General features: G+C 48.5%; 1 protein-coding gene across 6 annotated transcripts in view; it reads right to left on the bottom strand.

Annotated features, from left to right (window-relative positions):
- Positions 1-25,871, bottom strand: part of LOC120947778 (uncharacterized protein DDB_G0283357) — a 138,299-nt gene that overhangs the window by 100,059 nt on the left and 12,369 nt on the right. For all 6 annotated transcript variants that reach the window (XM_049607743.1, XM_049607744.1, XM_040363472.2 and 3 more), the window contains exon 3: positions 14,364-14,473. The gene's annotated coding sequence lies outside the window, so the exon portion shown is untranslated. The remainder of the gene's footprint in view (positions 1-14,363; positions 14,474-25,871) is intronic.

The raw sequence follows: 25,871 nt of genomic DNA, 5'->3' as shown, positions 1-25,871 counted from the left end.
TCATCGAACGACTTCATTTCGGACCTAAATGTCCTCCCCACTGTTCCCATTTTTTTGGGGGCAGAGTACATTACAGGGTTTTCCAAGTTACTTTCGACAGGGGTCGCCAGACGATGAGATCCGGCTTTAAACTCCGGTGAAAAAACGAATGCAACGGAACGTTAAAGTGTTGAAAATCATGGTGAAGAAATAAAAAATATTATGATAGAAATGAAATATCAGAGTATTTAATTTAGAACGAGGTTGAAACCAATGTTGACATTCATAATTTACTTCCTGACACAACGGTTCTTCTGGATTGTAGGGGTTAAGACTATGCAGGGGGTTTCCACTTTATAGGGCAAATTTATCGGCGATTTAAGAACACAATTGAGTTTTTTTTCATTTAATATTACAAAAAATGTAGATTTAGTTAAATGGAGTTGTGTACTTTCGTACCATACCATCAAAAGAAACTCCATTATTTGAACGTTTGCCATTTCAACTGAAAGCCCCTCGTTCACCTACAGCTGTAAGGGACAACACAGGATATGCACGACATCCATTTTTTTCACCACAGCAAACAGGCTGTGTTATTTCGGTTTACCAAAGCAATTTCACTTGGTTTTGGTCGAGGAGGCGAGAGGGGGTTTTGTACCGCAGCGCTACAGTTCTGGTCAAACATTGCCCAAACTTATTTTCCTCGAACGAACACACGATCAACCGGAGGTGTATTTGAACAGCAAAACGAGCAAGCAATACACACACTAGACACACATCGAGCGGGAAAGCATCAAACTTTCCTAATCGATTAAAAACAAACCACACTACACTGCCCGTTTGCGCAATAATTGATGCTTTACGATAGTTGGGAAAACAAAGTCAGGCAAATAAAAACAACAAATAGTAAGCTTTTGCAGCCCCAAAAACCAACCGAAACTGACGATGAGAAACTTTGCCGTAAAACGAATTCATTTTCTCTCGGGCCAGGAAGGGTGCCCATGCGATGGGGGGGGGGGGGGGGGGGGGGTAGTATTTGGACCAGCACACAAGGCCGGGAGATGAAAGTTTTCAAATTATTTGCTGAATTATTAGTATCGGAATTGTTTTTAGTGCGCGAGGGTGAGGCATTTTTTGGTGTTCGATGCAAACGATACACGGCGGGGCAGCTGGGATAGCGACGCTATCCGGGCCGTCGAAATTGTGTTTGTAAAGTTTTCTGTGCACTCCTGTCCCTCTCTCAACCTGCTCCAATCGAAGAACACACAGTGCACCGGAGGAGATTTATTTAGTAACAGTGTGTTTTTGTTGCCTCCGCCCCATTTGGCGCTACCAAATCAATAGCCAATGCTATTGCAGCATCAGCATTAGCTTCAAGACGAGCGCGCAGCCTGACCAGGAAAACGCAAGCACAGTTCCAACTTATCCAGGCAAGCTTTTAATCCTTGGGGGTTCATCGGTTTAATGCGGCTCACCGTTGGCTTACTGCTAAGTGACTGAGTGTCCATGCACGACAGGGGACTGTTCAGGTTAGAGGGGGTACGCTGGGTCCGAGGAACAAGAACCAAACGAAAAGGTGACATTCCACACAACCCAACTGCCACCATGTGTGTGTGTGTCAGCGCGTCATTGTCGACTTAAATTGGATTTCCAGCACTCCTCCGGAAGGCGCGAGCCAACGGCAAAGTCCCACCAATATGACTCGGTGTGGTCAACCGGCTTCCAGGACATGGAAAATCACCTCGTCCCCACCGGGACCTACAGCCCGGGGTTGCCTTCCCCAAAGTGGTGCAATAAAAGCAAAGGGGTAAAGGATTAATAAGGTTGGCTTACGGTTCCCGCTCGGATTTGGTTTCGGTCGATAAGTCCTGAACAAACCTTTACCCGCCGCGCACACAACACTGGAAAGCGGCTGGCCGGCTGCTGCACTGGGTGGTGATGGTGATGGCAGTTCGAAACCGCAGGATTTCTGGAAAATCAATTAAATCCTGCAACCGGTCAGCATCCATCCCACCGCCGGTCAGCAGTTCATGGCAAAGCAGCTTTGCATAGCGCACACGGTGGAATGGTGCGCCAGCCCCTCCCCTAAAGGATGGGATGGGCGGACACTCCAACCTGCACCGGAACGGATAACGATGGAAGGCGATAGTCCCACCGGGGAGGACGACGATGACGACGACCCACGTGTGTCGTCGTACGGTTCCGCATTCGAGAGCTGATTGTTTGTGCTTGTCTTCCCTTTGCTATACCCACTCACGGTCGTTGGGAGATGTGTGTTGTGTCGAGACATTCAACGCTTAATGGTCAGCGCCGGATCGTTAGTGTGGACACATGTGCCGGTGTGTGCAAGAGGCAGCGTCCCGACAACACTCTAACCACAGAACAAACGACCCATCCGGAGGGACATAAAAAGGTAAAGCGAGATTTCTTCTCCACTGTTTGAGCGGAGCAAATACACCATTACTTACGCGCGCGTTCGGAGAACACGAGACGAAGTACCAATGCTTCTGAGTGCCAGTGTTTTTGGGTTTTATTATCATCTCCCTAAAGGGGGTAAGAATCGTTCAAAAATCAACACTCCCGGCCACCTATTTTCCGGACGAATTGTTCTGGACGAGGCGCCTTCGAAAAAAAAAACGCCTGGAAAACACGCACACACCATTGACACTTTAGGTCGATGCGACGGGAAGAAGGACACCCCGGAGACACACAGGGCGGACGCGGAAACGCTAATGGACATTCTTCCCAGTTGGAACACCAAAAAAAGCGCAAGATGCACCGCACCAAACACCTCGCCGGGAGAAATGATTTTCCCCAGCCCAGCGGAATGCATGCTGTGTGCGTGGCCCCGGTTAAGTAAATACAATTAATGCGCCTCACCCCATACACGCACAACGCAGGGTGCGCTCTATGCGGCGCTAATAATGGACGAAAGGCGAGAGGAAGAGATAGACAGCACCGAGACTGCCAGGGGTTAATGGCAGTGCATCAACTCAACGGAACCGTAGTCGCTAGAGTTTGTTGTATGTGCATCAGGGTTGTTCATCCCGGCTTAAGAGCAAATCTGTTCGCTTTTCCCACTGTCTAGTGAGGTAAAATGTGTTGAAAAAAACGAGGTTCATAGTAGCTTTTAAACAGCACAGACATACAGAGATGGAAGATGCTACAGTGTTGGAGTTGATGCACCAAAGTCGCCAGTTAATTTAAGACATTAAGCAAGGGTACGCGATTATCGCGAAATTAATTTGTGATTAGTTGAAGGAAATGTGGTTCCGTTTTGTAGAAGCCAGCAGCACAGTACACGGCAGACAACCCGGCACACTGCTGCCGCTCCAATAAGGCAGTCTCCGCGCCCAGAAGTGCAAGACGAAAGTCGCACCAAACTTGGAGCCTGAATATCCGCAGTGTTCGCACCGTCATGCTAATTATGGTTGGCTTCGTTTCCCGAACACACCGAGACGACCGTTTTGGGGCATCCCTTTTTGCTCGGGTTTCCTTTTCCGACAGCGCGGCCAGAGGGTAGACTCTCCCGGTAGGGGACCACCGAGACGAACAATAATCCAAAACTGGGACCTGTGTCTACTTTCCTCCGCTTTGGGCAGTGCGCGCGCGCCCCGTTTGGGGCGGTTTATTTAAATGCCAGCAGCCTTACACGCTACAGCACTGCGCCAGTTACGGTGTTCCACGCTGAAGAGGAGAGTTTGCATACCCTTCAAGGTTTCGCCGGAAAAAGAAGAAGGTACATGCGGTGCTGCTACCGGTGCTGCTGCTGCTGCTGTTGCACACTTGTATTACTTGTGTCCGGATGACTTATAAATATTGAAAGTCTTACCAGCGGCTCTAAGGCTCGTGTGCGAAGAAGAGCACTCTGCAAGGAATGACCCGAACTGTCCTCCCCGAACTGCGCCCGTGTGTTGTCCACAGGCTGCCGCCAACTGCTTAGCTGAATTTTTCATAATATTTTATGATAAACTAGACAGACTCCGAGTGTCTGCGCATTGGCCAATTCTCGGCCAGCCAAAAATGGACTTTCCGGACGAATGCACTCCCCGCCAACACGTCGGGCGGAGAGCCACCATTAAGATGCTAGAGCGAAGGTACGGGGAGTTTGTCCTCCCAGCAACTGGACCTGGGGGAGTTTCAAGATGACCCGGGCAAATAGCACGAGAGAAAGGGAAGATATGTTTCGGGCGAACTGCTCGAGCAGGCAGAAGAAAATTGGTACTGCATAAAAACGAACAAAATATGATATGCTGCTGCTTCCTTCCCATTTATGGCACACCAGAGGGCAGAGCGTACGGGCACAAAGTCGGACGGATTTATACGGCGGATATATAATGCTCGTCCCCACTTGCATATCCCTTCCCGTTCTTATGCCCATTTCCTGCAGCTTTGCAGTCAAGTAGCGCGGACGGGCATCGAGATGCTGATGGGAATGGACAGGACTTTCCTAGGCCGAGCAGAGTGTGAGACGATTTGCTCGCTCGTTCTTGGCGAAAAAAGTACCCAGAGGGAAGAACCTTACACAGAGCACAAAAAAAAAAAACACTGTTAGACACACTCATACGCTGACCAACAGGACACGACGACCACAAGAGGGAGAGAACACTTGGGCATAGTGGATTGCTATGAAAATGGTGATAGAAAAAGCTAAAGGCTCTCTTCCCTGTCCTCCGTGCGGCATAAACATTGCAACACCCAAGAGTTGGTCGGTGTCGGCAGGGTGGGAAGGGTGGAACAACAAAAGAATGAGCAATAAAGGTGAAATTTATATTTGCTCCACTGTAATGGGCGCGCTGCTACCACTAGCCTAACTTCCTATGCATTGCTGCTGTGCGGAATACGGAATCAGGAAGCAACGCCACGCTTTGGTTTATCGGACAGCGTTGCCAGAAGAAGAAAGGGCACTTATGGTTACCTACGATTCAAGGAAACATAAAAAGAAACCTGTGGGGAAATTTCCTGTGTTCGGCACTGCGGCAACGTCAGGTGCGAGGAGCCCGTGTATCTCCCCGACCGGATTGAGAGCTGGAGGATGGCCTAAACCACTGTCATACCAGCTGGCAACCAATTCTAGGACTCACCGATCTGCGCCTTCGCTTATCCGAAAGGTACCGAGTGTGCAGGAAGCAAGACAGGAAAATTATTTCCTTCTTACCGAGTTGAATTATGTACTATCAAACTATCTTTCCCGCGGTTTGCCCTAACACTAACGAGGTTGGGTTTTCCATCTGACTTCTTTCTTTTTTCGCTTTTGCAGAGTAATAGGAAACCGCCCGATAGCTCCAAAACCTTCGCGCCCTCAGTGGCCTAGCATTGGGAGTTGCAGCAGGGTGATCTGTGGGAAGAAGCAGGAGAGCATATCCTATTCTTGAATACTCAATTCGGAACTGACCGCAAAGCCGGGGGCCTGTTATGGATATCGGCAAACGATATGCTCTCTTCTGGAAATGGGGAGACCACCCATTCTGCGCGCGGGTACGTCGACAACGTTATTACAATGCGGCAAACTCCCAGGCCCCCAACAAGTTAACACCAACGGCCCATGGAGAGACAGGGGACGAAAAACGGGAAGAACCTTGTTCCCTTAACCTTCCGAAACTGGAACTATGGCTCGCAAAAGAACAAAGCGCGTTCATACCTCTGCTTCTTATGGCAGGAACGGAATGTTTCTTGGGCTTGTTTTTTCTTTCTCCCCCCTAGGGGACAACACCCCGGTGCCATTGACAAACCGGGAATGGAAACGCAAACGAACCCGGGCAAAAAAAAAGAACAGAACCCTTGCGACACTCTACTTCACACCCCACCACAAGGTTTTGCCGAAGTAGAGAGTCACCTGGGGCTGGGGCTGTCACCGCTTTCGGAGCACCGAGAGCTATCACCATTTTTGGATCGGTTCCGTACGACCGTCCACCGCTCGAAGGGTGCATTGATTAACGCGCGAGAGTGCACCGTTTGGAGTGGTGTGTCCATCCCGCCACGACTCCCAGAGCACCACTCCCAAAAGGAGAGAGTCTGAAGTGATAATAATATTCAAAGATAGGGCCAGCTGCCCTCTGCTCCATCCAACCGCCTAGACGACATGGTAAAAAGCGTCAGATTTGGGAATGCCTTGCGTCCAGTGGGGTTCTGCATTTTGCTACCCAGCGAAAAGACATCTCCTGAGTAAGTCACAACCTAAGGGGGACTCGCCCTGACGGGACACTACGGATACAAGCCGTCTCGCCTTCTTTGCAGTGTGCAGCAACACATCGTCAAATCGTACTACCCCCGTAAACACACCCAGCAACAGTCGTTTCCCTTCGCTGGCTGTCTGCGCGCAGAATGTCCGAAAGGTGCGATAATGACACCTGGAATAATGGCGTAATTTTTCTCCCTTTCCTGCTGTTGCTTTTTAATGAGCGCTTAAGATTGGCCAGACTCGGTCGTTCCACTACCCATCACCCAGCGCTAGGTCTTCTCGACAGGAAGTGGTAACCACTCCGTTGGTACAAGCCCGGAGGCCACTGTGCAGCATCTCTTCATGCGCACTCTGGGTGGATGTGGGTGCTGTGCCGTCCTCCATCACCGCAATTATGACTTTGTTTATGCCTCGCGCGCCACCCCCCACTGTAGCATTTGGTGTGAAGAATTGCTACTCCATTTTTGTACTCGAATGTCCCGCGCGCTATTCTGCCTGCCCGGCGGGAGTCTTACCGACTGACACAGCGCGCGATTGCAACAGTCTGGTTGCAGCAGGCCCAGCGGGACAGTTCGCCATTAGCCCGTGTACACGGGAGGCGAGCCAATCCATCCAGCGCGCGGATGGCCACCTCCGGTGCGACAAGATGCTGCCGGTTTGCTACTTCTGCCCGGCGGCAGCATTGCATTGCGATGTGTTGTTCTCGCGCGAACGTTTTATTTGCCTAATGCATTCGGATGCACACCACTGCGAAGGGTCTCTCGGTGTTGTTGCAATTTGTTAAAGGAAGTAGTTATTGCAATACACGTCGTCGCTGCCGCCGCATTCCAGCAGCAATAGATAGCGAGAATGATGGCTACCAATGACTGTTTATCTAAACAAAACAGTGCCTTATGTTATTCGTCCCCAGTGTACCTTGGGATGTGGTGTGCGCATCTCAAAGCAATGCCCTTATCCAGCGGCAACGATGACTTATTCCGCCTACACACACACACATACACACCGAGTGACTCACAGGGACATCACATAGATAGGCAAGAGCCGCCTCTCCAATGTGCTCACGGGGGCAAACCGATTGGGTCATTAAACTAAAAATATCCGACCATAAAACAACCGCAACTCCCACTGTATCGCGCAGCACATCGTTGTCTCCGCCTTGAAGCGAAAGAAAGGGCGTTCATTTTTCGTTGGGCAACCGTTACGCTCAAGTAGTTAGTCCCACTTCAAAACCAGCCCCGAGGTCTTCGATAACCACAGCGAACGGACACTTGAAGTCCCGCGTATCGATAGAAAACGCAGCCGAATTCGGCGAGTCAAAAAGCTGTTGAAACGAAACGATCGCTCAAACCCTTCTTCTGCTGCCGGCGAAAGTATCTAAAGTGCACACCACACGAACGTTCGTAAATCCTACATTTTAACTGCCTTTCTTACGAGGTGCATGATTACAACACGGAGGCTAACAAACCGGTGCCGCTACCGGTTTGATGTCTCTATCATGGGGTGTGCTTTCGTAGGAACAATGGCCAATGGTGCAAGCAATCGACACCGACCAGATACAACACCGGCGCGCAGGAATTTCAAGCCTCTCCAAAGTTCTTATCAGTTCTAAGCCTCGAAGGCCTAAGTAGCCGAGATACACCGACGACGCAAACATTTTAATCCCAGAAAAGCAACCGCGTCTACGTCCAATCCATCGCGCCTTATACGTGGCTTAACTTACCGAAATTCTTCCAGATGTTCCCGGGGTAGAGCCTCAAAAAGACTACACTCCCGAAAAAGGGGCTTTAGTTTAGATTTTAACGCGCCCGGTTTGTTAGATAAAGCGATTACACATACTCCAACAGCTCATCCGTCCAATTAGGAGTCAATCTTTTTCACGTCGGAATTAGTTCCGAGAAGTTGTTTTCTGCGCGAGACTTGGTCCGCGAGAATAATGAGCTGCCTCGTCGGATAGGAGAAAAGGAACAGTGAGAGCTGATAAGAAAGACAAAAAAAAAAACACTGGAACCAAGATTCTTTCAAACCCGAAATCAAAAGGCACACAAGATTAAGACGCAACGCACAAAGCGACGCTTTTTTTTCTAAACTAGCAGAAAACCCATAAAACAACACACCTAAAACACGCACACACCGCACCGAAAGCCAGGTAAAGGCCGAACTAGAAGCAACGGAAAGGAAAAGAGTAAGGAAAAAAAAAGGTGATCACCAACAGCACCCATTAACCGAACCCAAGGCCAGAGTGACGACCAGAGTGATCTGAAATGAAATAATTTACAAGAGCAAACGAGAACCAAAGCAAACGATCGAGACAACGGCGTCCGCGTGTGGAAGCAGCGGAGGTTGCTTCGGGGGGATTTTTGAGTTCTTAAATGTCTTAATTGGAGGGACTCCGATCTCTTTCCGCGTAATGATCGGGTTCGGAACAGATCCCCGGTGCACCCTTTGGGTCTTGCGTACTGTTGTTGTGCTGTTTAATTCGGTTCGATTCGCTCTCTGAGGTCTGAGCGCACGTCAATGCTTTCCAATGTCTGGCGGGACGCGTGCACAGGAGTCTTTTTTGTTGCTGGGATTGTTCCTGAATTAGAGATCTCAACTAGCTGGTGGGTAGAATGGAAACAGCATCGGGAAGCTGCTGTAGGATAATACCATTCCAAACGAATCGCAACCGGGTACGATCTATTGAAAGGCTCCCCACTTATGCCCCGTGCTGAATTGGAGAAGCGAAATGGCGCTGCAAATGTTACAATCAAAGGCAACAATGGTTGAGATCATCTCGTAGCGGTTGTTTTTTTTTTCTTTGCCACCGGCAACCATTCTCCATGCAAGCAATCGCAGGACTTGAAATCGTTGTTGCTTCTTGGTTGCTCCAAGTCCGTTGGATATGCACAAACATTCAGCCGGGATCCAGCGTGCCTCGTTCAGTTGGATACATACCAACTTGCTGTCCCGGTCAAGTGGGTTTGTACGCAAGTTGCCCATTTTGCCAAAAGCTTGCTGGCCACACATGTTCATATCCTCCCTAAAAGTGCTTGCATGCATCTTGAGAAGGAGATTATTTTTTGAACAAACAACATAATCCACCTTATCCCCAACAGAGAGGAAAGCTAGCACAACCTTAAAGATCCTAAAGAACACCAATACATCACGACGCAACAAGGCAACAGAAGAATGAGGGGAGAAGGTTCGATTATTTGTTTTCTGCATTTTGAAGTTTAGCTTCGGTAAAGTTTAGCGCTGACTTTTCGCACTCCGCTCAAAGCGTACAGAGAGGCTAAACGAGCAATATTCTAGATCCTGATCCGGAGCGAAAGTAAGAAAGAGAAAGCAACAAAGGCTGCCGGTATGGTATGCAAGGTGGAATGTGGAAAAGAATCCACAAAGCCCGCTTCCGGGCTGCCGAACATAGAGGCGAGGATTTCCCTTGCTCACCAGAATGGCCAAGACGAAAGCTGCCGGCAAGAAGTTTCCAAAACCCCTCACACAACAAAAGTCGAACACGGCATGCTTGAGGAATTTTAAAACATTCTATGTTGCGTTCGATTTATGTTTCTCGGTGCTTTCCCGGTCGGGTGCCCAACGAGGCGGAAAACCCGGCAGCACACAACTTTTGTGCGGAACGCTTTTGTGCCGTTCGCGGTTCAATCGAACTGTCTCTTCAAATTTACCTTCCGAAAGCGGAGGCACTTACTCGTTTTGCACCGAAAGCGGGCGGAGAAAAAGGGAGAACCGTTTTCCACGCGAATAGAGAATTCTGAATTTTCTTCGCACGGGCTCTGTTCGGCGGGATGGTGGAAAACACGCGCAGCATGGTGGTTCGGCGCGAGGAAAAGGCTTCCAATGACGATGATCGGCACTGGGCGCACCGCTGAAGACGAATTGCTTTTCCGTTCCAGCCGATTTCTTTTCCACATTGCCTGCGCGTTCGGGGCCTAGTGCGAAAGTTTTTCACTGGCAGGCGGGGTTAAGGAAACCGGGTGGAACGAATAAAAACAAAAGCTTCGTCGCGGGAAAAACGGTGGAGCACGCTGGTTTTAGCACCAACAGCAAAAGCACCGAACAGTGGAGGACGTGTGTTTGCATTATTGATTGGTTGTTTCGCGATTGAGGCGGTTGGAGTGTTTTTTTCCGCGAGGTTCAGCTTTTCCCACACCGTTGCACAGGTTACGCAGTACGCCCGGGCCTGGGGCCGGGCGTTATGCGGTGGTTCATCATGTGCGGGAGACAGTGTATGGGAAAAAGCACACGAAAATCGGAAAACACACTTATAGAGCAGCTACCCGTAATCAAAACGATGCTTATGATGATAATCATGATGATGAAGATGATGATGATGATGATGGTGATCGGCATTGCGCCATTGCCGCACAAATATTCACACAGCAGGGCACGGCCAAATGCAGTCACAGAGACACGCAGAGAAAGCGAGATAGAATACGAATGGGAATGGACTGGAAAAGCTTCATCGTTATTCGCTCCATTATTGTTATGATGATCAATGCTATCACATTGCGGGAAAATAGATTGGTGAACGTTCGTCTCCCTTTTGCCGCACACACTGGATCGGTGGATTGAATTTTTTGGGGCTTCCCCTGCTCTTGGTTCGTTCGTTAGGTGGATTTTCCCCGTCAGATTCACCTGGCGCACACACTTTTTACGCTCCCTCTCCTTCTCGTTCGCTCTATCGTTTCAAGGACTATTGATGATTGAATTACGAAAATATACCGGAACGAGCAAATTGCTGTTTGTTTTGGCCAAACAGAAGACATATAACAGCATCACCAAACCACACGGGGAAACAAATCGAACATACACCAACACGAGTGGCATATACGGGGAAGTAGGATGACAAGTACTTTCTTTCCAACGAAACAATACAAAATCGGTATGGGGTTTCGTTTGTGTGTTGGAGATATTTCTAGCAGCGGGCACGATTACAGCATGGGTGTAATAAACACCGCATTTCTAGCAGCATTTTGAAGCCCTTGCGGTTTTGTCCAGCAAATCACGGTAAACACGATTGCACTTTTCTGGACGCACGCAGAAAAGATCCAAATCTACATCACTATCCAGCACTGGGACCACTTCTTGGAAGCCGTAGCGCCCCAAACTGCGGCTCGTTCAAGAGCATCGACAGACAGGCCCCAGGCCGCACGCGTGGCCTTGTCGAATTTCGATCTTGGTACAGCCGAGTACGGAGGCCACCACTTTGTGCTCTTCACTGCAGTCACCCGTAGTTACGTGCGCTAGAACGATCCCTCCTCCTAACAAGTGGAGCAGCAGATGTACAAATGTACACAGCCATATCTTGTGGGCCGAAAAATTCGCATTAAAACCCATTTTAGCCGACAATTTTCCAGGAAGGTGCCGTGCTTGGCGTGTCTGACCCTACGAAGCAGCAATCGGGCGTATGTTTGTGAGTGTTCCAGGCTATTGAAGCCAACGCAGCTACGCGGGGTTTTTTTTTGCGCAATCGAATTCACGATCCCAAAAGGGCGAATTGGGTTCTTGGAATAGCAGAGCATCCTACGGAACTCCGGATGTCGGAAGCGAACCATGTACCGAGCAAGGAACAGCAAATCGATCTATAGGAATTATCTTGCGTTTGCAGATGGCTGAGCACACCCAGACCCACACAATTAACGTCCACTTAAAATTTGTTTCGGTTGTGGGGCTCCTTTGCAGAGAACGAATATTCATAAGTTCCTGGAAAACCTTTAAAATGCTTCAACTAACCTTTAGGTTAGCTAGTTACATTAAATGTCTGACTTATCAACACTTTCCTACTGTTTCAGAACTAGAAAATATCATGAATAACCCCAATAGAACCTCTCCTTACTTTGCTTCCACATCTATGAAATGGGCGATACATTAATAAATCTCCCAAGGAACTAATAGAGATACCTTTCATTGTAACATTACGATTGCTTTTGTGCTGTGCCGACTGTAACGGTTGTACACAAACACATGAAGTCATTCTTTCTGGCCCCTTTTCGTCCAAAATGAAGATCTCGTTATTAAACTTTCATCCCTGGACGGTTACCTTTACCCGAACGGAGCTTTTCATCAATTACTTGGAACAGGACATACGTGTGACAATGGCGGCAAACCTTTTCGGCACTTTACCACAATCAACCCGCGTTCGACCTATCGTTTCGGGATACGGCTACATAAAGCATCGATATCTGTACGGAGAAAGGTACACCGGGTCGCTGGAATCAAACAATCGAAAGGGCTTCCTTCGCCTCGAACCTCAAGATACAAATGGGGCAACGATGAAACGAAACAAAACCGATCGTCCTGAAGTCCACAGGGAAACTAAACCTTTAGGCAACTGGTAAAATAAAACCTTCTTCTTCTCGTGTACTTTTGTGCCTCACGGTTCGTGATATTCAAGTTGTTGGACAAAGCAGTACCGGTGCTCCCCTGCTCCCTTCGAACCATTTCCAATTCTAATAAGTCATTTCACCATTCGGAAATGGTGACGAGCGCGCGCTCGTCCGATATTGGTTGGTAGCCAACACACACCCTGCAGCACATTTTTCCACACCGACCTATTGCCATACGTAAAAAAGTGCACTGCTTTTTTAATTTTACAACCACTGGCCAGTATCGCCTGCTGGGTTTTTGGAAATTGGCCCGAAAATTGGCATTAATTAAATGGCCGAAAAAGCCCTTTCAGCAACGCGCACACATACCGCTGTGCCTTCGGAGCGCTGTGCTGTACTTCCAACCGACACCGACTCCCAGGAAGCACTGCAAATACCTTAAAAAGGACAGAAGGTCCAGCGCAAAGCGTAGTCGTCAGAGAGGACGACTCACACAAAACCAAGTCCTCAGGGGGGGACCGACCTAAAGCGAGCGAGATGAAATGAATATTCATGATCGATTTACTTTACCTCTCTCCAACACAGGTCGGTGCTGTGTGTTTGTATGTTTCAAGCCTTCAAGAGCGGTTTGTGTAAATGGGAAGTTGTCTCCGAGTGTAGTTTGCTGTAATGGTCCGATCTAGCTTGTACCGCTTTTGTACGATTGATCGGAAAGTTCAAGAATCACCGAAAAGATGGAGTTTGTTTTTTTCTCTCTCTTCTTACTCGTTGAACTTGACCTGTGAAGTTGTCAACCTGTGGCACAACACTTCATCAGAGCGGAAACTCCCGCTGGGTAATGCCTACCGTGTTGTACCGGGGCACCGGTAAGGATTCATTCGCTAACGATCGAAATGAAGCAATTGCCAGACATCGAGAACTCAACACAAACTGTCGAGCAAGAGTAATTTATACAATTATTTCCCTGTCCAAAAGACCAACCTAAAACCGGTTTTTTTGTGTCTGGTAACTCCGAGTTGCTGTCTGCGCAGCGGGAAAAGGGCAAGATTTTGATGGAAGAAGAACATCGAATGGGCTTTATTTATGAAGTGATTGATCGATTGATCCGAAAAGGCATTCCAGAACTTAGGTAAATAAAGAATCCGAACAATTTTGTTTCAGGAATCTCATTATTTTTGGGCATTAGGATGTACCCTGGTCTTTGCACTTGCAATAGAACATTTTCCAATAACAAGCTCTAAAATCTTGCGATGTTGTACATTCAATGATCCCATTAATTGCATCTCCTCTGGAAAAAAAATCAACTTCACATGGTGAAGAAGCGTCTCACTATCTATACGGCATTCTTTCCAATACCACCCAATGACTAGGAGAGCTCATGCAAGTTATACCCACCAGAAGAGGCCTCAATACCTCCTCCAGATCATTCAGGCGCTGCAAATGAATGTCTTATTGTTTGATTAATCATAATCTGACTCCTCTTCAGTCTTATTTCGAGGTCATCGCCTAATTTACCATCCCCGCTACCAACGATTAGATGATCTCTCCCCCAAAAAATGGCACACACCCAGAAGCAAAGCAATCAGCACAAACAAATGCTTCAATAGCGTCCCAGTGGAGTAAGTACCGTAAACGCGTGTTGTGCTGCTACCCGACGACCAATGCCGGCCAGAAGCATCGTCAAGCAAGCAGGGCAAGCAGGCCGGCAGAGCAAATGACTATATCTTCCCCTGACTCGGACATCAACCCACTTTGCGTTCATGATCGGATGGAAATTACCGCCTTCCCTTGGGCGGAATACCCGCCGCACTCTCTAGAAGATGATATTGGTATATTGGTACCCATAATTAGCCTCACCCGTTCACCCACTCTCTTACCTTCTTACTCCACGCGCAGGCAGCCAGAGCTTCACTTCATTCCGGCTTCGTCGTTGAGGTTCGGGTTTTGTTTCGACCAACTCCGGACCTTTTTCCTAGCCGCGGTGCTCCTGTACAAAATGAAAAAAAAGAAAAGAAAACAAGAGAGACCGGTATGAGAACACAAGCACACACACAAAAAACTGGGAAATAATTAGACGAAAAACGTTGCCACCCATTAGAAATCTTGTTGCTCACTGGAATTGATGAGGATACCCATATCCCAGTACCCTCGTTTATGCTAATGCAAACCTGCAGCCGCTTCGGCAAACGCGAGAAACAGAGCAGAAGTAGCGGTGGCTAAGATAAAAGCAAGACAAAGGTGTCGACAGGCCACTCTTTCTCCACTGCCCTCCTACTGCTCGAGTATCCACACACACTCGCGCAAATAATGATCGGAAAATTTAAGACGCTCCAAGGTGCTATTTTGGAAGCCGCGAGCCTCTCCGCTCACAAATGGGCTGCTGCCGCTGCATTTCGATGTGAAGGGACAAAAGGGGGACTTCTCCCTGGATGGCGTATTATTGGCTAATCACACGCCTGGGAGAACTCGCGTGCGTACTCTTGCGTAGAGGACGTCCAATTTTCGAAATCCATTAGCATTATGGAGAGAAAAAGCCCGCCGGAAAACAAGCTAACCCTGAAGGCAAAGCAGTGCTGAGAGGCACCCTGAAGAGAAACAGAGGCAGGGTAGGGCGCAATTAATTTACACCTTAACGCAGCACACACACACCAATACACAGGGAAAGAGAGTGAGGTAAGCTTTCCCGCTTAATCCGGTCACTGTGGGTCGATGTTTAGGAAGTTAAACAGCAATAAATAAATAGTATAGGAGCAAAACCTAACACCATAGACTGGGAAAAGGCGGCCCCGGGGGTGAATTGAGTGTCTTTTCCTGTACGGTGGCGTGGAAAACCCGCATGTTGATGCTTTCATCACGTGCTACGGTTGGTATATAGGTTTCTTTGAGTTGTTTTTTCGTTCTCTTTTGATAAAAACTTCGACTGCTTCTGTTTTCCCGCACGCCCACGGCCGAACGGTACACAACACTTGAGAGCGCGTGCATGTCTCCCCACCACCAGAGTGTGTCCGAATCAAAATTAGACGAACGTCAGAACGAATTTCCAAAGAACGATTCCAAAAGCAAGCAGAAAGGAAGCCCCGCACGGGCGCACACAGCCGAAAAATTCCCTCAGTCGGAAAATAATCGGCTATAAATAAAAGAAATAATAAATTCAACTCCACTCCACCACGGATCGTTCTCTATTGCCACGCAGACGTCAGACCGCGACACGGTCCGGTCCAAGAACGGTCGTGGTTCCAAGAAAAATTGCCGACCTAAGGGAAACCGCATCAACATTCACACACCGACTATGCCACCAAAGTCAAGATCGTTTTTCTTGGCGTGTCGCTGCTGCCCGCCGTGATATTTATGCGCGTCGCCTAATTATCACACTTATTTATTTGCTTTTCTTTTCTTTATCGGTCTCGGATTGCCAACCTTGTGTTCCCCTGGATGTGTGTTTGTGGGTTCAACACAGCGTCTTGGTAAGTAATATGAAAATAAACCACCAAAGATAACACACTTTTATGGTTAGCGAATGAAGGATGATGGTGGGTGCATCGTTTATATGCAACTTGAATTAAGAATGCAAATACAAACTTACACACACGCGTGCGAGGGAGAGCATCAACCCCCCTGAGAAGCAACCCCATTTGGAGGGAAGGGTGAGGAGGTGATATGTGTAATATAAGGCAGAGGATAATTCTCTCCTCAAGTGGGCAACACACTTGGTAAAACAGGTAAATTATAGCCGCATTGTACGCATTTGGCTGCAATCGCACTGGCATGTATATATAAAGGTATGTGCGAGCACTGCTACACCCTCCCAACCCAGCATTGCGGTTGATCTCGTTATGCTCGATGCGTTTTTTTTTTCTCAGCCCCAATTTAATGGCCCGTTTGGTGCAGACACACACACGCCAAATAAAACACACATAAAGCATACCGAATTATTCGCCACAGGGGATAGTGAGTGTGCACTATAAACGCGATCGCACACACACACACATAAACAACCTGGTGGTTATGGGTGGGTGATGGAAGATGTAGAGGTTAATGGTCAGCTTCTTTTGAGCACACGGTGGAGATAGTGGGAGTCATTGGGGAAGGGGAAAACTTTGCCATTTGCTCGGAGGTCAGATCTTACAAAAGCTTCCGACGAAACTCGAGGGATTGAAAAGCAAAGAAGGCTAGACTTGCCAAGAGGGGAGCCATGGCAACAAGGGATGCCAATCTGCAGGGAAGGCCGTAATTGCTAACCTTCATGCTTTCGCCCGCTGATCGTATGATGGTGTGTGCGCCTTTTATATCTCACTGGAGCCCACACAGCCAGCCAGCCAGCCTGCCTGTCTTGGGCGTACAGATAATTTATGGAAATTCTGCACACTCCAGTTAGCGCACCGTTTAAAAGGCTTCAGCAAGATGCTTTCGCTCTTTTGCCTTGCACTTTCGCGCGTGGGGGAGAGAGTTTGTGTTTAGCGAGATTCACTACCGATTCCACGGACCTTGCACCCTCTCTCCGCCTTTCGGTTTCATTTTCGCGCATGGACGTCGGTTGTAATAGAATGCTTGCCCCTTTTCTTAGAGCGCCGGAGCGAAAGGGCTTTGTGGCGTTGATGATTTGCCCTCTCACGGGGAGCTTTCCGTGAGGGGTATGCGAAAATTGGTGCAAAGTTAAAAAACAAATCCTAGAAAGCGATACCAATTTCTAATACATCTCACTTCGACCCGAAAATCGATTATGGAGCGCGCGTAAGCAACGCGAGATTTGAACGCGGATCGATACCCGTTCATCATCAGAAGCTTTGTGCAAAAGAAGAGAGCAGAAGTGAATTATTCCCCAACCCGAAAGGAGAAGCGGCAAAAAGTGTGAAGATGTGGCATTTCACTCAACGGTCCGAAATTTCTCATTTCGATTTCAATTTGCCTACAAATGATTTTTTTCTTTTGAAAATTGTTTGAAACAGACGCTGACTGTTAGGGCATAAAGGTTTCCTCTTGTAAAAACCCCTGAAGTAAGGGTACTTCTCTGTGATCTTTATGGCTTTTTTTGAGTTCTGATGTTTCTCCCTGCGATGTTAATCACGGAGAAACTCGCCGACTCGCGTTGATTTGTTAACGTACCCCGCTGGGTCCTTTCGGCGCCCGGGAAGACTCCCCGCCGGGTGCGAGATGATGTTTCGAGAGGGGGGAGTGGGATATTAAAGAAAATGAGAGTTGTCAATCGAACTCCACAGAGTTCGACAATGCAAGCCACTGAGCGCACACCCACACACCGACCCGTTACGTTATGAATAATTTCAAACTAATTAACGTTTTTGCTTTCCACGCCCGGCGCTCGTCTTTGCCGAGCATTGGGATCTTCCAATGTTCCCAATTCCGTGCCAGCAAAAAAAGGGACCGCTCAAAAAAGGTCGCTTCCATTCGCTTCCTTCCAGAAGGCTCTCTTATAAGCGCCTTCATTTCCTGCGCGGCAATAAACTAAGGTTCCGAAATGGCTTCCGTCATCGCTATTTCTTTTCCAGCAGCAAGGCTGCCAAGTTCCGAAGAGGTCCGATAGCGTGCCATAAATCCTTCCATGTTGTTTACCAGAAGACCCGCATTCAGTGTTTATTATCGTGCTATCAATAAACAAATATATGAGCCCAAAAGTTGCAACTGCATCAAATCGAAGGCGGCGTGAGAAATTTATTTCCTTGGTGCATCATTCTCAACACCATCGTTTTTGCTTATCGCAACCTAAAAGCCGGCTCTGAACAAACGTGGCAACGCCACCGGTCGTTTATTTGTTCGGTATGCTATTACGCGCTCCGGAATGATGATATGTCCGGAGAAGAAAATTCCACAAATTGGAACTGTGAAGATAGTCAGACACACACACACACACACACACGCCCAATCATTTTCACCCCGATAACATCACGTACGTAACAACTAACACCCAATATTTCCCAGAAAAAAAGGGAGAATCTAGCAATGGTCATCCATTTCTTATTTTGCTTGATTCTGAAAGGTCTGTGAAAGGCCCAAAAGGAGGTCCTCAGTCGGCGCAGTAAGTCAGATATATCCTTGGAATAAAGCCAAAAAAAAAGAGCAGCAGCGGCAGGATATATTTGTTGGTTACGCAGCATGACGACGAAGATGATGATGATGATGATGATGTTTGAAATTGATCACTCAATAACTTCTGCCACGAACAAGCCATACAGAGATTACAATTTTTCAAACAAGCGATCCACCACTCTCGCTCACGCGCATTCCCTTTTCCAGCAGGGCTGTGCTGCTGCTGCTCTCGCCGAGGCCAAGCGGGTTGCTTGAAAATTCCCTTTCGAACCATGCACGTCCCGAAGAAAGGCAAACTCGTTAATAAGAACCAACGAAGATGAAGAAGAGAATCACACAATAAAAAGGATCTTCCAAAAAGGATTCCCAAAACGAAGCCATTGCGCTAGGCTAAGCAGAAGGGCAAGGAGATGCGTCCAAGGTGAGAGAGGAAGAGAAAAAATTATCCCACTCACAGCGGGAGGCCACCTTTTTACTTTTTTTCCCCCGTTCCATTACAGCGCCTTGTGCCATGGAGCCTTGTGTTCACGTCACGTCGCCCGTACGTGTTTCCATCGCTGTTTTCTGAAGAAAAAAAACCCCGGCAAAACTCCGGACAATATGGTCGGTCCGCCGTCAACCGAAGGACGGAACATATGTCGCCGTTCTTTTGATGGACTCACTCGAATTGTTGAAAGAATTAGCACAGCCGGCCGTCCGGAGGGAAGGAGGCCCCGATCGGCTCAAACGACGAAGGCACACATGGTTTCAGGGACATGGACGAAGGTCGTCAGGATAAGTAAACCATTTTCCACCATCTAATACCTTTAATGAAATGTACTTTGGTTTTTGTGTGCACATTGCAAAGGACACGGGAACGTGTTTGTGCGGAAACGTGGCGGCGCATGAAATGGGTACAACGTGCTGCGACACAAAAGGATACGATACCCCAGTCAGTTTCGATCGTCGAGCAATTCGTCTTCTATTTTCGGGACCCTCTCGGCCCGCAAGAGAAAGCCGTACAGGACAACAAACGGGACGAATCGCCACCGATAAACCTATTTGAGCAAGCTAATTTCCTACAGCGGATTACAAGCACGACTTCGACGCACCAAAACCTCCTCCCTTTCGGCTTGGGCGGGTGCAAGAGGGGTAGTAGTAAATGGCAATTCATAGGACAACAACACACGGAAACACACGCACGGAAAGAATTTCGTGCCCAATCGCCCCGATCGGGCTTATGAAGGGATAAAATGAAGAATGGGCACCGCAACACACACGCCGCTAGAGGGCGGAGATTAGCAATAAAAGCGACCGAACGAGCACGCACACACGCGCTGCACGGAGCGAAAGCAATCACACAATTCGCACCTGGACACCCGGAAAAAAGGGGATTTATTTGTCCTGGGCTCAATGGTCCCTCTCGCAGACTTGGACCAGATTGATGCAATGATACCGAGCAAAGTGTCTTAATTCAAACGGCGCAGTAGCAGCAGCAGCACCACACACTCCCCCAAAACCGCGTCCAGCGACTCCCATTCGGTGATGACTTATTTTACTTCCTCCAAAATCCAGTTTCGCTCACGCAGCTATAGACGACGGCGGTGATCAAGCAGCAGTTGGTTACCGACAGAAAACACAGACCACAACCGAAAGCGACGCTAGAAATCATGGAAAACATGACTAAGCCAGTATGTGGTCCGGGGCCTAATAAACGGTGCGCCGACGGCGGCGGCCCCAACCGACGATCTCAATCAAGTTAAAAGCGAAATATAAATTACACCAGCCCACCTACCTCTCAACATATAACATACATACACGCATGGGGCCAACAAAATGTTGCTACTTTGCTCCACATGGTAGCTCGGCACACGATAGAGAGGGAACTGCTGCCACTTCCAACTGCCCCCGCCCCAACGCGCACGCGATGTATTACAAATCGTCCATTTGATCCGCAACCGAATCTACCGAAACCGCTTCCTCTCTCGTGTCTCTCGGCGTGGTAGGCGCAGGAGCGAAGGCAGCAAGAGGAGAAGAAACAGACCCGGAGGCGTCGTGTATATACATCTTTGGCCGATTCCGACTACTTCGAACACTGGTACTAGACACAGCATCCTCTGCTTGCTCTGGCTAATAACGGGCGATTACAATTGATTCTCGTATTGCGAAAGGAAATGGACGGGCGATGTAGTAATGGCAATGGTGCTCTTCCCGCTTCCTTTACAAGCTCCGATCATGATCACACACACATACATTTGGTGTTGCAACACTTTCCGGTGCACTCTCGTAGATGTGACCTCCACCGACGGATGACTAGAAAACCGTTTCCGTCCACCACTAAAATGATCGACGATCCGTCGTGATGGTGGTGGCTCATCTCGCTTCCAAACTACTTGGAGTTGTGTAAGTCTTTCTCCGGCAGTGAAGAGTACACCTTTAGGTTGGAGTTGTTGCTTCCTCTAGCATGCCGCCGCGGGCGGATTTAGGGCGTGGAGCCCAGGAAGTCATGCTAATGGAGAAGAGAAGGAGATGCGATCCTCTCATTCCAAGACCCCCCACTCTTTTGCTCCTGGTTTTTTTCAAGAGGGCGCCGCGCGTGCAAATTCGTGCCTTGATTACACTGCGCAAGCTTGGATGGTGGTGGGTACAATTGTAGGGTACGTGCTCCGGAAGAGATCTTTCGAGTGGAGCAGCAGTGGAGATGCCGTCGAAAGGTATACCAAGATTATGATTATCGCGTAAGAAACCTCTTTCTGGCTTTTGTAAGCTGAGGATATCATACTAGACCCATTGGGGGCATTGGGCTTTGTAGTGAATCTTTATTCAATGTGACAGTAAAGGGCAGCTCCCTCGGTAGATTTGTCTCGCTCTGGCCAACACTGAAGTGACGATGAATTATTTCTGACACTAAAACGCGCGCACTTCAACTCCAACAGCACCCGCAGATAAAAACGAGAGCGCGACCATAATTGCGAACAAATTATACCACCTGTGCCGATTGGTCTTCTGCGTCCGTGGCACGCCATTGCTTCCCTCTTTTTTTTTGTTTTACGCTTTCTGCAACCGGCAAAGGTGTGCTGGAGCTGTGCGCGATGTTGTTGTTGTTTTTTACTCCCAAGCAGGACCGCTCAATTGATCAATAAAAAATGGCGCCCGAAAGCAGCACATGGCGAGGGAAAGGGGTCTCGGCTCTTTTGCGTGTTGAAAGGATTGTGTGTCGGGGCGATCAATTTGATCGCATGCCATTAAGCGCAATGATGCCCCGTCCAAATAATGAAGGTTGGCGTGCGACCGGACCACATATTTAATATTGACAAATCGTGATCCTCTCCCCAACCCGGACGCTCACTGCACAGTTCCGCGAGCTTCATTTGTAAACTTATGTTTCTTGCAGGCATGCCAAGGAAGCGAGGTAGAAGAGAAGCTGCTCCTATTGCACGAGGCCGGGGTGGTGAACAGCACGCAAACAAAATAAAGAAAAAAAAACGAACTGGAAAAACCTCGCACCGCGGACGCTCAGTTCAAAGGGAAGTGTAAGAAAATTATATCGTTAACCACTGCGCGCGATCGGGCAAAAACAAAGCGACCTTTCACAAAGTGCAAACATAGAGAAAAACTACCTTGTATACATCTAATAAGACAGAGCGCGCTCCGGAACCACCACCAAGACGACTACGCTTCCAGGAACGCGATGCCTGCTCGATGCATGAATGAAACGAATCAAACAAGATAACGAACAGCGCTGTGGAGAAGAAAGAAGGGAGAGAGAGAGCGGACAAAAAAACAGAAACTATAACAACCACATCTGATAGATCAGCGCGTCCGATTAGTACGCCGATACACACACACACACACACACACACACACACACACACACACACACACACACACACACACAAGCATCCCATGATGGAAGGACCGCGACTCCGAGATGAAGAAATTAAATTCCCGACGCTTCGTTCTCATCATTCCAAGCCGTCGTCGTCGGTTGCAATCTGAACGTGGGGACAGCCGCCGCCGCCGGCTAGCGCGACGGTAAGAGATATCCGCGGTCATTCCTTCATTGTCCACTCGCACACGCTTCCCATGGTCACGGGGCAGGCTGCGTGTATGAGCGCGCGCCGATACGAAGGAGCAAACACGCGTGATCGTGTATCAGAAATAATCATAAAAAAGCCACCTTCTTCAAGGGAAAAAAAGCAATTTTTCAGCTCACACCCCAACTGATTGGCGTTTGGTGACTTGGGTATTTTTTTGAATGGAACACATTTTCCCCCCCGGCGGAGGTAAGCACACCAGTGAAACATCAGCAATCGGTCAAACTGCCATACCATATGACGTCGGCTCGTTGTTTCGGCGTCGATTCCGCCCAGAAAGAGAAAAGTCAATCAGAGTAGTGCGCACGCCACCACGTGAGACATGGGGAGGTATGTCCAGCCTGGCAGCTCTGAGAATTCCGTGTCAGTGTGCAGTGAGTTCCCATTGGCCTACATTGTGTGCCCTGGACAACCCTTGGCCGAAAACAATCAATTAATAGAAGGGCAGTTTTCCCACCTGCAAAGTCATTTCAGACTGGCACAAGACCGAACGAACCTTGTCTATCTCTACTCTATCGAAAGCCCTAAGTCTCGGCGTGTCTGGAGTTAGTGGCCAGAAGTTAGTGGAATTTTTAATTACTCCATCGGTGTCACCCAAACGCTAGTTTCTGATGGGCTAGAGACGAAGCAGCTAGACTTTAGCGAGTGATGGCTGCGAAAGAGGTTGAACGGTTTTAATTACGTGACACCGAAACAAACAAAAAAAAACCCTCCCCAAAGAGTTACGACCAGCAGAGCTCAACAAGACAAAAGTGGAAAAGTTAACTGGGAAGCTAAAAGCTAAATTGGAGAAATGAAGAAAAAAAAAAGCTGGATAATATAAACAGACTTCAAATTAAATTCCGAAAGCCTTGCGATGATGGTGGTGGTGGTAGTGGCGGCGAGTACACAGTGCGTTTGTGGCGTTCAGAAATAGCTTCAGAAAGATGCCTGCGGCAACGATCAGATGTCAGTGAAATTGCTTTCGACCTGGAAAATGGCTCTCCAAAACTGTCAAACAACACCGGCTCGACCGTGTGTCAATGGTTGGGAAAACCCCCCCTGATAATGGGCTCGAAATCGTGCCCAAGAATAAATATTTGCGCGCCCTTAAGCGACCACAAGCGGGAACAAGTGTTACAGGTGTGCATCTCTTAAAGTGGCCTCTTCATTGCGCTGCTTGAAAGGGCGCGTAGAGATAGCTTCAAATTCAAAACTCTTCTTCAAAACATACCGCCGCCGCCTCGTGTTGCTCCGGATGTAGCCTTCTCGCTCGCTTCGTTTGGTGTTTGGTTACGGCAAACACAGAGCCATTCCTTCACAGAGCCCGAGGCAATGAAAGAACAATGCAATCCCTTTACGCACCAAGCTCACGTCATAAAGGAAGGGGCCCAGAGACACAAGTGGGCGAGACGGCGGCACGGCGACTGTTTCTGAGGATCAATCGGCATCTTTGTTCCGCAATCGAGCCGGCTCATCTCGCACCTTCGGATAATGTACACGCACACTGGGTCAACGGGGCAGTTGTCCCGGAGAGGATGTTGCCAGTTGCCAGGTAAATCTCGACACTCGACAATCGTTCCCTTTTATCGCTCCGGCCGGCACGAGATGTTTGTACAACTTACTTTGGTGGAAAATTAACAAACCGCCGGTGCTTGGGTAGTGTTGCTGGAAGGGCGCTGCAGTAATCAGCAAGGCATAGACGAACGAATAGCTGAATCTTTCCACTTTACACCCTTCATTAGCCCAGGGCCGGCGATCAATGAAAATTCTGCATACCGTCGTACATTACAACCCACTATACACATACACCGCGAGAGAGGTTGTTAACCCCCCATGGTGGTGGTGCCCAGCAAACATGTGAAAATAGGAAACCGTGTCCTCCAATTACTGCGAGGGTCGGACGCAGTGATGTAGCAGAAATAAAAAGCAAGTGCTACTTGTTCATCCCACACCGATCATCCCCTGGACCTGGTGCTGATTACAGCACCAACAGCCATCAACGGTGTGCTGTTGTTGTGGTGTAGCGCTAACCAACCGGGGTAGAAATATTGGCACTCAATTAAAATTATCCTCCCATTCAGCACTGGACGAGTGGCCGAGGTTGAAACAAAATCCACCATATCATTAGACCTACTCCTACTTCCCCCTCAGTGCCGTGCTGGTACATGTGCTAATGGCGTACGTTGGGCAGTGAAAACCGCTATCAGAGAGAGACAGGGATATGATGTTTGTATTTACCTAACCCCAACAACGAGCACTAATCAATCAGCTCAAATCACCAGAGAGAGAGTATTCCACTAGTTTCTAGCTCATTGCACAGTTGAAAAATAAAGCCCAACCGAATGATGAAGTGGTTTTCTACCAGTGCACGTCTATAGAAAGCTTTCCCAGTTGTAGCATAAAGCTTCGTCCTCTAGTCTCACTAGCTCGTGGAAAATGCAGGACGCGAGACAGACGTGAGGAAGGAAATGAACCTCCAACGCCGCCAACTGCCGTTGGCAAGTGTTGCCATTCTGTCACACCAAAACAAACAACGCGAACCTTACCCGTGTGGCAGGTCAGGGGTGAAGGATTCCGACATATGCACCCGTTCCGGGGAGGTGTATCCAATGGTCGAGCATTGGAGCAGGATATAAAGCAAAGCTGTTCTTCAACCCAGCTAGGTATATACAAAGGTTCTGCTGCTGCTCACTCGTTACCGTTCTAACGCCATCAGAAGTGGCGATATGTATCGTGTGCACCCCACGCGGATTGCCCAGCTTCGATCAATATTCATATTCATCCGCGGTGACGACCAGGAACAGCAACTTCGCCGCCACTAAATGGACATTTTTTCCCCCCAGACACTCATTTCAAACATCCATCATGCAGCCAGACAACAAACACACCACGCTTTTTCGATACGCCACCGCGTATGTAGTTCGCTGCCGCTGTGGATCGATGGTTCCCTAGGGGATTCATTACTGCCACAGGCTGGACGAACAACACTACACCATACAATATTGCCATTTTCCAAAAGCGGAGCAAAAGGCCGACATTTTGAAAAACACAGTTGTACAAAAACGTGCAAACATCATTAAACGCGGTTATTTGTGGCACCGAGAGACATTCGGAGGGACAGCCGGAATAACCCTTGAGCAACTAAAATACCCCAAAACTCAAACCTACCCAAAAATTGTTCGACCCGAAATGAATTTCTTCGACAACTTCCGCCAGGGGAAAAAACAGTTTCACTTCACTGATTCTACCACCAACCAGCCACGCGCTTTGATGTACACCACAGCC

The sequence above is a fragment of the Anopheles coluzzii genome, chromosome 2 (genome assembly GCF_943734685.1).
Source record: "Anopheles coluzzii chromosome 2, AcolN3, whole genome shotgun sequence".
In the NCBI taxonomy this organism is placed as follows: Eukaryota; Metazoa; Arthropoda; class Insecta; order Diptera; family Culicidae; genus Anopheles; species Anopheles coluzzii.
The sequence above is the reverse complement of the archived record's forward strand: the minus strand, read 5'-3'. Positions and strand labels throughout refer to the sequence as shown.